Here is a 16261-nt window from a genome sequence, read left to right on the forward strand (position 1 = left end):
GTGTATTGCCTTGAAAATTTAGGGGCAGATGTCATGCAGCAGGTAGCAAACAAAGCTGTCACTGGCCTAAGCAGATTTCGTCAATGCTGTGGTGTTGGTGACAAATTTAAATATCTGAAGAAATAGCACAGACCTTTATTTCTGACACCAATTTGGCAAATTTGACTGTTTCACCTTTGTTCATCTACACCCTTCCCTAATAAGAATTTCATCCACAGATATTGCTGATAAGTGTTCTTTTCCCTCCCTCGTAATATTTACATCAGGAGATAGCACAGAAATAAATATTTTCTCATAGGCTTTTAGTGACATTGCCTGTTAGGAATCATGCAGGCAGACTCTTTTACTCTTTTTCATTCATAAATATGAATTACTGTAGACTGTCAAGCATTATTCTCTATTTATTCCAGGAACCATGATCTCTGGGGGTAACCTAGATATTTATTAGATTTCATTAACATTCTTTGTGACTTTTTAAGTAATAATGACCAAAGTTCAGACCACTACTCAAGGATTAATGATTAGCTGGAAGTTACGAAAGCATGAGGCATAACAGAAAACCATTAGCTCCAGGTTCTTTTACAAAATAAAAAAATTCCCTTTCCTCCAAAAAAATACTCAAAAGCCCCAAAGCACAGTAGAAGCTTGAGAGACAGAGATAGTAAGTTTGAAACATTGTTTGAAATAAAGCTGTTAAAACTGAAAAATTATAAAGAACTTGTGCACTGTATAAAAGTTTGATTAACATTCCATCCGTCTTCATATGTCTCTCCAATATTAGCTGTTAATTCCTCTGCAATAGGTGTACATTAAATATACACTTCGTTCATAAACAGCATCTAGAAATGACTGGGTAGAAATAAAGTAAAAAGAAGATGCTATAAAAGGAACATAATAGAAGAAACAAACATTTTTGTCTGTGATTTGCATTTCCTTTTTATTTTTTTTTTTGGCAGCACATACTAGGAAGCATCAGAACATTGAAAACCAACTGTTATAACATTCTAATGGGAAAAATCCAAATCACTTGAAAGGTAAGTTTTCCCCTACTCTTCCCTGATAAATTCAAGTCACTTTATTTCCATAAAACATCTTTCATGTAAAGTACCTGAAAATTATCCATACTGAAACATAAAATAATGAGATGGCATTCATAAGAAGGGCTTCAATGGGTTTTATAAAGAAAACAGGCCAAAATAAATGAAATTGGACCAACTTGTTCACAACACGTACATGAATTTTCCAATAACCCTGAAGATAAGTTCAGATTTACACTGTGAATCCTGTTCCTTCAACCCTCACTGGATAAATTTAAGTTTCAATCTATTTAAATTTACTTGACATTGTTTTTTCCTGTTTTGTTTTGTTTCCTTTGCATGTATATGCTGATATTATCATTTATCTTTTTGTTTTACTTACAATAACACTACCAAACAATCAAGATGAAGCAAAGAAAAATATAACGAAAAAAGACTAACTACAACACCGATTAAATCAGTTCTGAGCTTCATATTTTAACAGACCATTCAACTATTCTACTTCACCATATTACGAAAAAGTAATTTGACTATACGTAAGTGATTAAAGGGGAAAAAAATCATACAATGCAACTATTGTTTACGTTCTACCATATCTAATAAACAATTTGAATTATTAGCAATGGCATATTTCTCAACTACTTACTGTTTCCGTAAAGAGTTTCAGAAAAAAAAAAAAGAAAGAAAAAATTATTTTTTTCTTCAGATCTTTATTTTATGAAAAGAAGGGATTGATTACAACATGTAAGCAGACAGATATCTTTTGTTATCTGTAAATCTGATCCCAGCACAACATAGAAAGAATTCATGTGACTTGGTGACCAAATGCACTTTGACTGACCTTCCCTGTGCAAATGTTGTGTCTGATATTTCTTTATCATTTGTGCTCCTCTTTAACAGTTAAACAAGACAGATAAGCAATACTGACATCTTGCATGTTTAGGAGGCATGAGTGAGACCCAAAAAATGTTGTGTATCCTCATTACATATTTCTAGCTTAAACTTAATTTCTAATAGGTTTTGAGTTATATAGACAAAAATTCAATTGTAAAATATGTAAGAATTTTCCCTGAAGTGCTGAGAACAAAACATCTCTGTGAAAGCAAAAAGAAAGAAGATCCACTCCTCTTCATTTGGTCATAAGAGGAACATCCTCTAAAATATGCTTCAGATTGATTAGATGCATTTCCCAGGATTCACTGAAATGCTCTTTTTAGACATGATTTTCAATCCCAAATGATTAGATATTTCCATAATTGGCCAGTTTGTGAATGATCTATAGCATACTCTGCAATCATCTAGGTCATTGGTCATGTATTTTTTATAAAAGAATTATAATTTCTTGTCGAATTACACAAGCTACCACTATTACAGCTTTTCTAATGGTGATACTTGTTTCTGTCTTACATGTTAGGTTATTTAATGTTAATGTACTTATAAAAGCAACAAACTTGACTTTAATGCTAAGATTTATTTAGTGGGGGCTTTTTGGTTTATTTTTTGGGGGGAGTTTTTAGTGAAAAAAGTCATCAGAATTGGAGAGGTGATGCTTGCAGATGACTAAAGGATATGTTAGACATTTATATAAAGACTCTGAGAACTGATGAAATTAGATATCAATATTTACCATATTATTATCTAGTAACTGAGCAGAAGATGTGGTAGTGTATATATTTGCCAATACAATGCACCAGGCCATTTTATGTTGAGGATAGACCCAATAGTCTGATGGAGTATGAGGTAAAGAGTAAAGTTGTGAACAGTGAGTTATCAAATCAAGGTAACTACATACTCAGATTACTCAGTCATGGAAGATCTGTGAGACTGATGAAGCTGAACATCTATGACTGCTTTAACTATCACTTATTTTCTTCCTTTTACAGTATAGACAACATTAGGTTTAATTTTGAAAATAATAAATTCTTAAAAAAAAATCCATTGCAATATATATTTGCATATCGTACCAAAATATGATTAATAGTGTCTGTTGTTGATTAACCTGTGCTATTGCTACCAGTAGTCTGGGACTGGGTGAGATGACTGCCTTGACCCTGTGCCTTGATTCCTATCACGAACATGTTATTCCATCTTAGAAAGCATAGTCAGTTGAACAAGGCTCCTGCTGGATAAGCGCCATGGGGAGACTAAAAAAGTAAGTAACCCAAACAAGCAGCAAAAACTCCTATGATCTCTCTGGGGAGAAGCAAGAAGCAGAAATGTAGGTAAGACTCAAGGGTGTCACTGAGGAAGATTCTTGTCATAGGCACCAAGAACTAGGCTGGAGGAGAGACAGTCCTTTAAGGACAGAAGGGACTGGGAGGTTTCTTTTTTACTTATGTTTTTATCGTCTACCTTAGCAGGTATGTTCTACTTATCTTTAGTTTTGATTCTGTCTTTTATTAACTTAATAGTATGTAAGCTTTTCATGTGGCTTCTGTTATATTTGCTTTAAGCAATGTTAGACTTACTAAGACATTCTGGCTGGCTCAAGGTCTCATCACAGGTTCATTTAACATGTTTTTTTAATTCAGAAATAGACTAAAAAAACCACTTGGACATGCTTTCTTCATTTACATGGTATGGTTTTATAGACATAGACCTGCCTCACCAAGTTGAAATGAACTACCTTAGTTTAAATAAAGACTCAAGGGCTGTTGGAAGTATTTTGAATAGTTATTTATGAAAAAAACACAACTGCTACTTTGACATTGTGTCAAACTTCCCTGAAAAGAAGAAAATTTGAAAATCAAAATATTTAACTCCAAATAAAATACTTTTTTATTCACTTCAAAGAAAGAGTCAAGACTATATTTACACATTAAGAAATGAAGCAAAACTGATCTTTTGTCTCAAACTGATATGCTGTTTGCTGTCACATTTGGGTTTGGAATGTTGAGCTTGCAAGTCAGTTTCTCAGCTGTAAGAAATAGAAATTCATGTTTTTATATCAGGATAGAGCTACTTGGAAATAGCCCTTATTTAATTTTACCAGAAGTTAGGTTTCTCTTAAACATAGATCAGAAACAACAGCCTCTGGAATGCCTGGTTAAAAATCAGTTTTTTTAGTTTTCCAGATTGTCAGAATCAAAAGAATTTCTGAAACAATCATTTTTGCTCTCATTTCTTGTGCCCTAGTCACAAGGAAAAGAGGTAAAGAAGATTGTGCTGGAATCCTGATTCCATGCACACTGCTAACATTATTTTCTTCTTACCAATTTCAGAAGCAGTTTATTTATTTTATTTCAGATAGTTTTTTGCATGAGAACATTTTTTTGAATACATGTAAATCCAATTTTTGAAAGCAGTTCACTTGCTTCAAGGTTTTCTTCACTGGTAATCGTTAGGTTAATATTCTACCACAATGAAGTCCTTTAGAAAATTTACCCTTAGGATTATAATTTCCGTCGTCTTCCTTTAAAAAACAAAACCCTTTTAAAGTTTTCTCTCTTCCCATCTGGTAATGTGTCCCTCATATTTTCTTCTCTTTAAGTCAGTCAATGTCCTCTCTAAGACTACGATGGGAGACTCAAAATTACATAACATGATTCAGTAAAGCTTATGCTATATATTGTGAGCTATTTGACCAACAGTTTACCATCCATCTGCCTGTAAAACACAGAACTCACTGTACTTCCACGAACAAATATATGCTAGCTACCCAAGAATCTTGCTCATAAAATATCTTAATGACTTCAGAGTTTTTTACAAGTAAGTTATCAATTGACAATTGTAATGATAGTGCTCAGCCCTGCAACAATTTAGAAACTTAATGTGCTTTATCAATGAAGCACAAATTAATTAATTATGTGTTCTGGTTTGCTAGAGAAGGTGTGAGTAACTGTACTGATGCCAAACTTACTGCTCTCTATTTACACAGTATGCCTGAAGACTGCTTTCCATAGTAGAAACATGCAAAATTAAAGGGGTTGGAGATGGCTTCAATGACAGTAGAATAGTTCTAGCTACCAGATAATAATTTTAATGTGTGACTTGATATGAAAAGCAACACTCAAATTTCCAACTCACTGCAAATCAAGTGACATACTGCATAAAATAAATATGCAACAGAGATAAAAAGTATATTTAACTTTATGTGGGCATGTATGGCTCATTGAATACTTTCACACTTTTCATGAGATTTCTTTGAAAAAACTATGAAATAGAGTGCACCAGGGAAAACCTTTTTATAATAAAGTGTAAAAGAATAACTGATGGATAGTAACTGACAACCAGATACTAAAATGAAACTTTAAAATTCATTTCATCATAAAAATAACAAAAAAAAAAAGATTTATATCTTTACTTTAGAAAAAAGGTTAGATTCCCTAGTGTTACTATAAATCATAAATAAAATAACTTTATTAATCTTAAATAACAAAGATATGAATGAGCACAGTTATTATTTTACAAAAGGTTTTCTCCCTAATGTTTCAGCACTATCAAGGCGACTTTATCCAGGAAATTTTAGCGGTATATTTTATCTACAACTAACAAATGGACACAGAATCTTGAACTCTTCATATACCAAAACTAACTCTGCATATTATTTCTCTTACTTAAATAAACATAAATCATATCTTTACTCTTAAACCACTTTTTATGTAATACTCTTTAACACTTCCCCTGAAAATTGCTTTTAGGTTGCAGTCACAGCACAGTTGCACTTGTAGTTTGTTTGAGTGTGATATTTTCTGCTGCTAGCATGGTAAGGCACCTTTTCATTCTCATGAACACTAGGTGTAAAGACAATTTAGGATGTGGGAAATTTGGAAAATTTCAAACATTTCAAACATTTTGATTTGTTTACTCCTAACATCAAACCAATACCTTCTAAAATCTGAATCTGATTCACTACAGCATAACCAATGCTTCTTACTTCAGAAGGTGCTCTCACTATTCTAGTACCAACTCTTTTTTTTGTTTCTTAGTATAAATCAGACTCATCAATGTATACACTGCTTGTTTTATCTTGAAATTCTTGTGTTTGTGTTACACAGGCCAAAAGAGAAGCCTTTTGGTATTTTTGAAGCATTTTTTCATGCTATTCCTGAACAAATAACACATCATTTTAAGAAAGTATTCAGTGTCTGGTGCATGCAACAGAACAAACTTTGACTTTGTGATTCCAAATATTTTACTTCATGATCTTATAAAACATATTTAAATTCTCATTTTCTTTTGTAACAAATGCATTAATCTTTGGTATTTCAAAGAAAACCTTGCATGAGTACCAGTGCAACAGTGACATATCCAAGGAGATGTCTTTCTTGCTGAACTGGTTGTGTCTTCTGAATTACAACTTTGCTAGTATTTGACTGATTTATTACATAAATTCAAATTATTTGGCAATTTTACCTGCGATTCGGGTTTAATTTTAAACCTTGAAAAATGTCTAGGGAAGAAGGTATGAAGCATATGTTGCTGAAGTTTCTTAGAAAAGATTTGATGTCTGCACATCCTGTAGCAAAGTGTTCATCTTTAAGATCTGAAAACCAAAGTCCTTAGTCTAGTAGTATGTTATTATGAACTGTAGTTTCTTTTAAGACTTTTTCTGTGTATAAACACATTATAAAATAACATGTTTAATATTTCATATGATATTTAAATGAGTATGCATAAATTTATAGATTAATATATCCATTTTTATTTAATCTCTCTTATTTGTATTAATTAAGTCTTCAATTATACTGTTAATATTTTAATTACACTAATAAATTACTGGTTTTACACATCAGGTATTTCCTTTAAATCTGTAAAGACATTTTGGATGTAATAGAAATTGCTCAAATATCTTGACATTAGGTGTCTAGATGTATTTAATTCGCTTCAGTGGTTTGTTAATGGTATTTAAGTCATCAATTACTTGAACGTAGAAATACCAGGGGTTTTTTAGCTGTTTAAGTGGAAACTAGATACCAAAACATGTCACAGAAAGGCAGAGTCATGGAATCATAGAATGTTTTGGTTGGACGGGCCTAAAGTCATCTAGTTCCAACCCTGACAGGGACACCTTTGAGTAGAGCAGGTTGCTCAATGACTGATTCAACCTGGCCTTGAACACTTCCAGGGATGGGCTACCCACAACTTCTATGCAGTACCTGTTCCAGTGTCTCACCACCCTCCTGGTGAAAAATTTCTTACTAATATCTAATCTAAATCTACCCTCTTTCAGTTTAAAATCATAATCCCTTATTCTATCATTATAAACTCTTGTAAAAAGTCCGTCTTCAGCTTTCGCTGTAGTCCCCCTTTAGGTACTGGAAGTCTGCTATGCATCTCTTTGAATGGACTATAAAAGTCAGTAACAGAGATACTTTTTTTTCTTTAACAGACACCAAACTGAACACAGAGTTGAGCTAAATGTTAATGTCCACAGATTTAGATGACCTCAGTTTAGACTTCAGGTCAGTCTTTGTGATTTGTCTATATAATATCTGCAAGCAGACCTTTCTTAAAACAACATAGTATTAAGAAGATTGAATTTCAGCTGAAATGAATGAATGGAAGAATACATAGAGGGAGACAATATATTTCTGATTCTTTTCTATGCATACTTTTTCATTTTCTTAGATTATTTTTGTTTCAGATTTTCTCTGAATCAGAAAAAGATGTATAACAAAAAAATTATTCTGGAAATTGCCTGAAAACTGTCTGAAAATCTCTCATGGCAACTAGTTAGTTTGGAAACCTTTGTTATTTGAAATTTAAATATAGATACTTTTAAGTCCAGCGTAACACTCATTGATTAGCTGCATAGATACATATTATTGTGTGTTTAGATCAGATTAGAAAGAGTGATGTTTGTTACATAAAAATTTACATGAGAATTTTTTACCTGTGTACTCATATGAATTTACAGTGAAGTTTAATATTTTTCTTGTGTTGTATCATAAAAAAAATTCCCTTCGAGCATCAGATTGGAGTGTCTTTTCTTCTAGAATCACAGTTTAAATATATACTGCTTGCAAAATATCTAAGAAAAAAGGGAAATTCCATTAAAAATAACTATAATAATGATTCTCACCACTATTTCTTTTTTTTTTATACCCATATTCATTTCCTGAACTTGATAGGTTCTGAAAGTAAAAATGCCTAGATTTGTGACCTGGAGATTAGTAAATCCAGGCCGTTTTATATGAGCTTTGTGGCATCAGATATAAATGTAATCAAAACTTGCTTAGTGTTCTACTGTTTTACTAAGACTATCTGAGATCCTTAATTTTCCTGAATCAAGACAAGCTCTGAGAATAGCTTCCTAGATATAAATAATAGCTGAGAACTTGGCTAAAACCGGGAAGAATTAAAAGAAATTCCACAATTAATTCTTCATCCAGAATTTGTTAGTCTATGTAGATAAGAGGTCACTGCATCTACTCACTGCCAGGAATAACTGAACAAGCCAAATTTCTGCGATAGTTGTAATTTCATGATCTGAACATGGTATCACTGAGACCAAGAGCTAAGAAATTAATTTGACATTCATGTGACAATGAGATCTTTTCACTGTACTAGAAAACGTTGGTTTTTTAAAAAATGGTAGTAAAACGCATCGCCTTTGTACCTCACGGCACAGGCTCGCCCTCAGCTGATCATTAGGAGGTGAGTCAGTTAAAATGCAAGGTCAGTTAAAGAGACAGTTCTTGCTGCTTCCACTGAAGTGAGTAGGCCTAATTTCTGGTGGGAATAAAATGCTGAACTACAGAGATCTGTGGTCTGATTTTTCATGGAAGCACATGTATTTCATAAAAACCCTTTTTCCATTTAGCTTTAAGATACAATTTTAAAGGGTCATTTGTTAACTCTGTCTGCAAACATATAAGGGCACTTGAACCAGTTGAGCTCCAATTCCATCCAGAAGCAGTAAACCTTACTAGAGGCTTTTAAAATAATTAATAGTCTGAATAAGTCCATTATCATTTAAGATCTATTTTAGCTACACATATTAATATTCTGTTTTTGTAGCAAAGCTATTTAGATACTGCCATTCATTGATAATAAGTCATTTATTCCTCATTAACTGTTAGGATGGATGTAGATACTCATTACAGCAAGACAACAGACTCATTTAACTGCACACAGTACTTGATTATACACACGAACATTGACTGGAATACAAATTTCATGCTACATAAGTCTCAACTTGGTTGTTATTCTCACCATGAAATAAAGTATCTTATCTGCTGTAATTCTTTTTTTCTTTTTTAATGTCTTTTTTTAAAAGGCAAGAAAGAACATAATAATGATTGGCAATAATCTCAATTTGGGTAAATACTGACATAAGAAATAAAGGTTCCTCATGTAAACTGCTGTTGGGTTTTAAAAATGTGCCTTTGCTTGATAGTTCTCCTAAAATTAGTACAGTCTTAAAATAAATGAGATTCAGATTTTAGAAATATGAGACCTTAACAAATACTCATTACGCTGGTCACGGACACAAGCTTTTAGTTTCTCATGAAATACAGATATTCTATGTCCCAGCTACAGAAATCAAAGGCCAATCTCTCCCTGTCAAGTGGAAATAAAAGTATATTCTCTGTCATCTTTCGCTCTATAACTGTGACTTATTTTTTCTATGTTTGTAATTTCTTTCCTTTCGCTTTTCAATTTTAGCTGTTTACATTTATTGAAAATCATTGTGTGCATATGTTGAAGAATTGCAATCACCCTTCAGCTATTATTAAATACTATGCCACTTCTGTGCCCAGAGCATTGTACAAGGCTTTTAGTAATGTAAGAAAATTACAGCTTAGAGATAAACTGAGGTTTTGTGTGATAGGTAGGTCAAGTCTACTGCTCTATCTCATGAAAGGAACTATGACTCAGTAACACAACTGCATTTATTGTTGAAAATACAAGATAATTTTGTGATGTTTTTCCATGGCCCTACTCAAGGCTTCCCCATTGCAAATATATATGCATATATTCTGCAAGATATGAGTTCATTCCCAGGGGGTGTACATAGGAACTTTGCTGCATAGTCAGTCAGTGATGTTTGCCCTTTCTGTAGGCAAATTACTCCTTCATAAATGCAAAACCAGCAGCCCCACCTACTCCTTACTGAAATACAGAGAATAGGTAACAGAACTGTCCAAAGCAGCTTAAAAACTGGGAGGAGAAGAGAGCTCAGCTTTAAAGAAGAATAGCTTCATCAAGTCAGTTGTCTCAGATCTGCTGTTCATCTGGTGGAAGGCTTCACAGATAAATTCCCAGCTGCCTAGAGCAATAGTTCTTCTTTCCCACTCTGAGTGAAGAAGATTGGATTAGCCTTTGCCAACAATTAACACTTCACATGAAGAAATTCAGGTTTTTAGTGTGAGTAAATTCCTTTTATATTTCTTTCTGTATACTAAGGGGAGTACATTGAATTTGGTATCCCGTTGCATGCACATCCAGATGATGTGATGTCTACATGTGGTGTGGAATATATATGTAATGTCACATACATATACAGTTACACATGATGTAACTATACATGAAAACTGAAAAAAGAAACAAACAAAAAAAACCCCAGAGTTATTAAGCAATAATATTTTACCTTTCTTTGGCATTTGAGATTTATTAAGATTGGACTATCTAGTTTTTAAGGACAAAAACTCCCAAAGAAATATTCTGAAAAGCAGACTTTTTCTTAGGAAGAAATCGGTGTGGTCAAAACATAATTTTACGCTGAAGAATAGCTCTGCTGGAAAATGTTCAACTAGCCTTATTGGAAAACTTTTCATATGGAAGAGACAAGACATACAGTATCTTGCAGGACTAAACTGTTCAAAGATTTATGAAAAAAAGCCAGTACAGGATATGCTATATATAGGCAGTAATACTGAAGGCTCCAAGGGCTCCTAATTTCTTCCAGCTGAAACCAGTTTTCCTGAAAACTACTCTCAGAAGTAAATCTTATTAAAGACTCTTTCCATCCATGTTTGAACTTTCTATTCTCTTCCACTTCCTCTCAAGTCCTTAAAAGTTTTTGTTTTCTAATGGCAATATATATTTTGAAATTCTGTTAGTGAGGAAAAAATGTCAAATTATCACATCTGTGAATGTAATAAGACACTGAATACTTTAGAATCAAGAATTAGAGTGCAAGAAGTAGACAACACCATAATTTGTCATAGATTCCATGGCCTGAACATTTTTTTATACTATGTCATGCTTCCAGAATTATGCAAATGTATGTTTTATTAATTTAATTCACTTGATAATTTAGATATTAAAAAACCCTCTAAAAATATCTGTTTTTTTTTTAAAAAAACTACTACATAGAAGTAAACTACTACAAAAGTAATTTATTAATTGGACCACAAAACTGAAATTCTTGTTATTACATTACTCTCCCAAAAAAATACAGGAAATTCTATGTTTCATTATCCTAGTGAGCCATACTGAACTTTGTAGCAAAGCAAGTGCTATTTATAATTTTCTTTAAAGTGCACAGTTTAATTGGCAAAATGTCAAGGCTGATTCAATCAGATTGGTGGCATGATCGTTGACAACATTCTCCAAGAATTCTGATTCACATTAGAAATTGAAGACATATGTTGTGGGAGAAGATGCCTTAACAATGAAAATATTGTTGGTTCAGACAGATGGTAACTTTTTTAGTAAGGAAGATGATAGCAAGAATGTGACAGCTGAATAAAGTTAAAACCTATTAAAACTGACAAGGTCAAAGATGGGATGGGGAAACAAGGAGGTGGATTTCAAAATAACTGTTAAAAATAATACTTTATAAAAGAAAAGTTTTCTCTCCATGATGATCTTCATCACCAAAAACATTTGCCTTTTTTTTTTTTTTTCTGGATGCATAACTGGTACAAAACTGCCACTGTTTGGGGAAAAAAAAAAAAGAGTCCCTAAAGTTCATTCAAAGTTTAATTCTTTTTATCTTGCAAATCAATACTGCTTTATGTTACTGGATTCTTTATTCAGAAGTAGTCTTTCAAGGCCAGACTGTGTAGCCTGTATTCACACGAGTGAACATGTAAGTTCTTCTGCTATAGCCAATAAATTTAATTGCTTATTTATAGATTGGCAACACATTATGGGTTTCTCTGTTCCTTTCCATTTCCAGAGAGTGACTTTAAATCTTTGTCCATTATTTCATTTCACTTTCCTTTTTTATTTTTTCTTAACTGGTAGGTGTTCTTATTTTATCTCGTAGTTAAGTTTTTTTATGTCTATACTTGATTATGGAGAGTTAAACTTGCTGCTTGGCATCAATAGCAATTTTCAAATAATTCAATTTTGAAAGCTTAAAAGAAAAATAAGAACTTGAAATATGAAACATTAAAATTACAACCATTTAAGAAAGCCCACTTCTAAATACCAGATTCCAATCAGAATTTATAAATTAAACTGTTTTGTCAGTGTTATATATCTCATGTAAAAGAAAAGAAAAGGTACAAAACTACAGTAATACTTTGACTTGTGATAAAACATATTATTTGTACAAAGACTAGTTTAAACATATCAGTCATTTATTTACTTTTCATCATGATAATTTTTCTTCTGACAAGAAAAATATTCTTCTATCAAACATCAAAAACATTTTATTTGTGCCCTTATAGGCTTGAAATTATTTATCTTAAAATCACATTGAACCATCAGAAAACCTATAAAAATTAAATTAAATTTAGGAGAAGCTGATTCCCCAACATTCAGGAATCAAAATTCTACTATTCCAGAATAAGAGATTTTTTCTCAGAACTGTAATGCTGATCCACCCTTCTAAATGGGTTCTTCTCATTAGGTCATTGAAGTTTATATGAGACTTTTAGTTTCTACAGTGAATACTTTCTGGGATTTTTATTCTACTGAATAGTTACCAATACTTGATGTTATCTTTATTAGGTAAGTGTCATTAAAAGGACAGAGAGAGAGAAAGTTGTAAGATATTTATTGTAAGGAATTGTATTTTCTGCCTAGCACTAAGCAAAATTTCATTAAAGTTTTCTGCTGGATGACGCTGCTGCATTACCGTTTACTGACCAAAAGCCTCTTTTAATAACTCTTATAACAGAAATAAAACACATGTACCCATTTGTGGTATACTCATGAGAATTTAGGACAAAGCCATACAGCAGTGCTGGCTACCATCTCAATTCTTATTTACAGTTTTGCATATACCATACTTTGAAGTGCTTAAATTTGAAACAGAGAATTATTCTTATGTGGTATTTTGTAACCACATAACACAATCCTTGTTAATAATGCCTCTTACCTTTTACAGGAAGGGATGAATATGCAGGTGGATTATCCAGGCTTACATGGATACAAGCATCAGAGCAGCATAGAACTGAGAAAATCTTGAAGTCTTCTTTGCTATTCAGCACCATTTCATGACAGACTCTCATTTCAAATGGTGTGTTAAGGACAACTGATCTAGCACGTAGGGGTAACCTAAATAGTAAGTCATCTAAAAATATTATTTCCACTTTTATTGGTGATTATAAAAGATCAGAATATGCACTATCTCTCAGTCAGCAACACACTAGTTCATTAGAATTCAGCATGAAAAATAACATCTGTATTCTCTGAAAGAAAAATGAAAATTATACAAGGAAATCATTAAGAAACAAATAAACTTCTGAGAAATTTCTCATTGGTCTTTGGAAGTATTTATGTGAGAGAAAATGACAGGCATCCATTTATACCACTTTCATGATACTTTGGGTTTTATGGATTCTGTAGTATGTAACAGCCCCATTTCAGAATCTTTCTCTAACAGATACTTATTACAAAAGGAATGATGTTCTTTTTTCACTGAAGGTATCAAATGACTGCTGAGTGCAATATAGACAGGATTTCAGAATAGATGATTGGACGTTCTCACAGGAAGGAAAAGGTTTTTTTCAGGAATAAAAATATTTTTATAATGTGGACAAATCTTTTCCTTTGTTTCTAGGATAACATCAAAACCCCATCCCTCAGGACTGATATTTTTCTTACTAAAAGCATAATTCCTTCTGATCCAATTGTGAGTTCCAACTGTATTAAGACTGAAGGCTGGAAGTCTGCCACATCCATCTAGAATTTTAATTAGATAAAAATATGTGCTTAGACTTAAGCACAGACTTAAACTCTTGTTTGAGTGGGATCTATGTCAGTATCTTGGCAGGACCTCAGTAAATACAGTCCAAAGCAATTAAAAAAATAAGGGCTTTTTCAGGGTAATGACTTTACCTATGACTTCACTGAATGTACAGTCAAGCCCAATAATTGATGAATAAACTTAACTTAAACATAGAATCAAATTTATGTGGTCTCTTAGACAGCAATGTTAGATGAAGTTTTGTCATGCCTGAATTCAAAAGACTCCTAGGCACTTTGTCCTATTAAAACAACTAATTCCTCTTTAAAATTTTAGAAATAACTGGGGTTTATATTACTCTAAATACATCAAAAGAGAAAGTCGATGACATCTGAACTGCAAATTTCAAAATTTTCTGCTATCTAGAAACAAGTAAAAAATTCCTTAGGAAAGTTATTATTTTTTCTTCCACCCTCCAAATATGCTTTACAAAATAATTTCCTAATATCCAAATTTGGTCAATTAATTTTTCAGTATTAAAAATTGTTATAGGTTTTCTATTTCTTTATCAGATGTAAAATTAAATATTAGTTATGTGCTGGATTAAGTAAATAGATTTACTTCCCTAGGAAAGCAAAATAAAGTCCACACATTCACTTATTGGAATGAAACACCATGGCGAGTGTTTAAACTGCATGAGAAAGAATTCACATCAAAAAGCAGGTGTCTAACAAGATGCATTTAAAAAATCCAGTAACACAGTTTTCTTTATCTGTTCTAGGTTTTTTTTCCTATCTCTTCTTTTAATAATAAATCTTTCTTGTGTTTCCATGATAATAGTTTAAAGCCCCATCTTTTATCTACCTCTCTCTGTTGCCTGTCCCGAACTTCTCAGTGTATTCTCCAGTGCATTTCTAGCTCCTCTAAGACTTTTTTTGATAACTTTAAAACATTCTGATTTTGAAAGTCTTTTTTAAGTTAGGGTAGCCGCAGCATGTCACAACCAGTGTTCATATTTTAGCATGAACTTTCATTTCAGTTCTTCATACAATCTTTTACTTGCAAATTCAGGATTTAAGAAAATAATTAGATTTCTTTTTCAAATGAAGCTTAGCTCACCCTGCATTCTAAATAGTCATAGAATCTTCCAGATTAATTAGAAGTCCTATAATTTATAGAATAAATTAACAGTTGAGCCAAACAGAAAAAGCAGTGATTAGAACATAAATTGTTTTATTATTTTCAGACTGGAGAAAAAGAGTTTGATGCAAAGAGATTCTCACCATATGATTGTTGCTTAAAGAAAAATCAAATTATCTAGGAAAATTAGGATCTATTAATTAGAATATTTAGTTTTGAAACCATGTTGTTAGCTGAGGATGCTGGGAGACTTGGAAATAAAGTTATCAATTTTATCTGTTAATTATAAATTATTAGAAAAAGAGGAGAGATATCTGATTTCCCCAAAAATATCCTTTGATCTAAAATTGGGCTCTTAGCAGCCAAGGAAGTTAATGAAAAATTGTGTAGAAGCTATGCCCAGCAGGAATAATAATTTCCTTCTTTAAAAGTTCTGTCATACCTGCATAAATAGATCAGAAGTTATTTCACAATTTCATATAAAACCTGAAATGCAAATATGCCACATAAACACATGGGTGTGTTTCGGATTGTAATCCTACCCAGTACATTTTTCAGTCACCTGAATGTATGGAGCCCTGATATCGCATAAGCAACTGAATTCACAGTGGATGAGACACCGGGAATGTTTGTGAGAATTCTGGTGCCTCTATTAACCTTCAGTGTTCTACATCAAACAGGTAGACTATACTTGTAGAATCTCTTCTGAGACGTTTCTGCTTTATTGTGATTTACAACAAGGTACCAGCTCATGAGAACTGGGAAGAAATGAATACCCAAATAAAACTCTAAACTACTATTTTTTTAATTTTTTTTTCTTTTTGAGGAACAAAAAAACAGTTAAATACTACCCACAAATTTACAGCTTCTGCCTTCTAGAAATATCACAAACTAAACATGTATTAGATAGACTAAGAGAGAAAATATTTACCTATAATGGGAAATCAATTTTTGAGTATGTTTCCACTCTTACACAAGCGCAAAGTTCAAAATAGGCATCATGCCTTTGTGCCTCCTGGTTCTTCTGAAATGGAGAAGAACAGAGTAGTCAAAT

The 16261-nt window shown here is 32.4% G+C and overlaps 1 long non-coding RNA gene across 1 annotated transcript; it reads left to right on the forward strand.

Annotated features, from left to right (window-relative positions):
• Positions 1 to 543: 543 nt before the first annotated feature.
• On the forward strand, positions 544 to 14182 carry LOC116780413. The gene is made up of 3 exons (XR_004354463.1): positions 544 to 661; positions 957 to 1034; positions 13267 to 14182. It is a non-coding gene; the product is annotated as an uncharacterized LOC116780413 (long non-coding RNA).
• The last annotated feature ends 2079 nt before the right edge of the window (positions 14183 to 16261 follow it).

This window comes from Chiroxiphia lanceolata, chromosome 1 (genome assembly GCF_009829145.1).
Source record: "Chiroxiphia lanceolata isolate bChiLan1 chromosome 1, bChiLan1.pri, whole genome shotgun sequence".
NCBI lineage: Eukaryota > Metazoa > Chordata > Aves > Passeriformes > Pipridae > Chiroxiphia > Chiroxiphia lanceolata.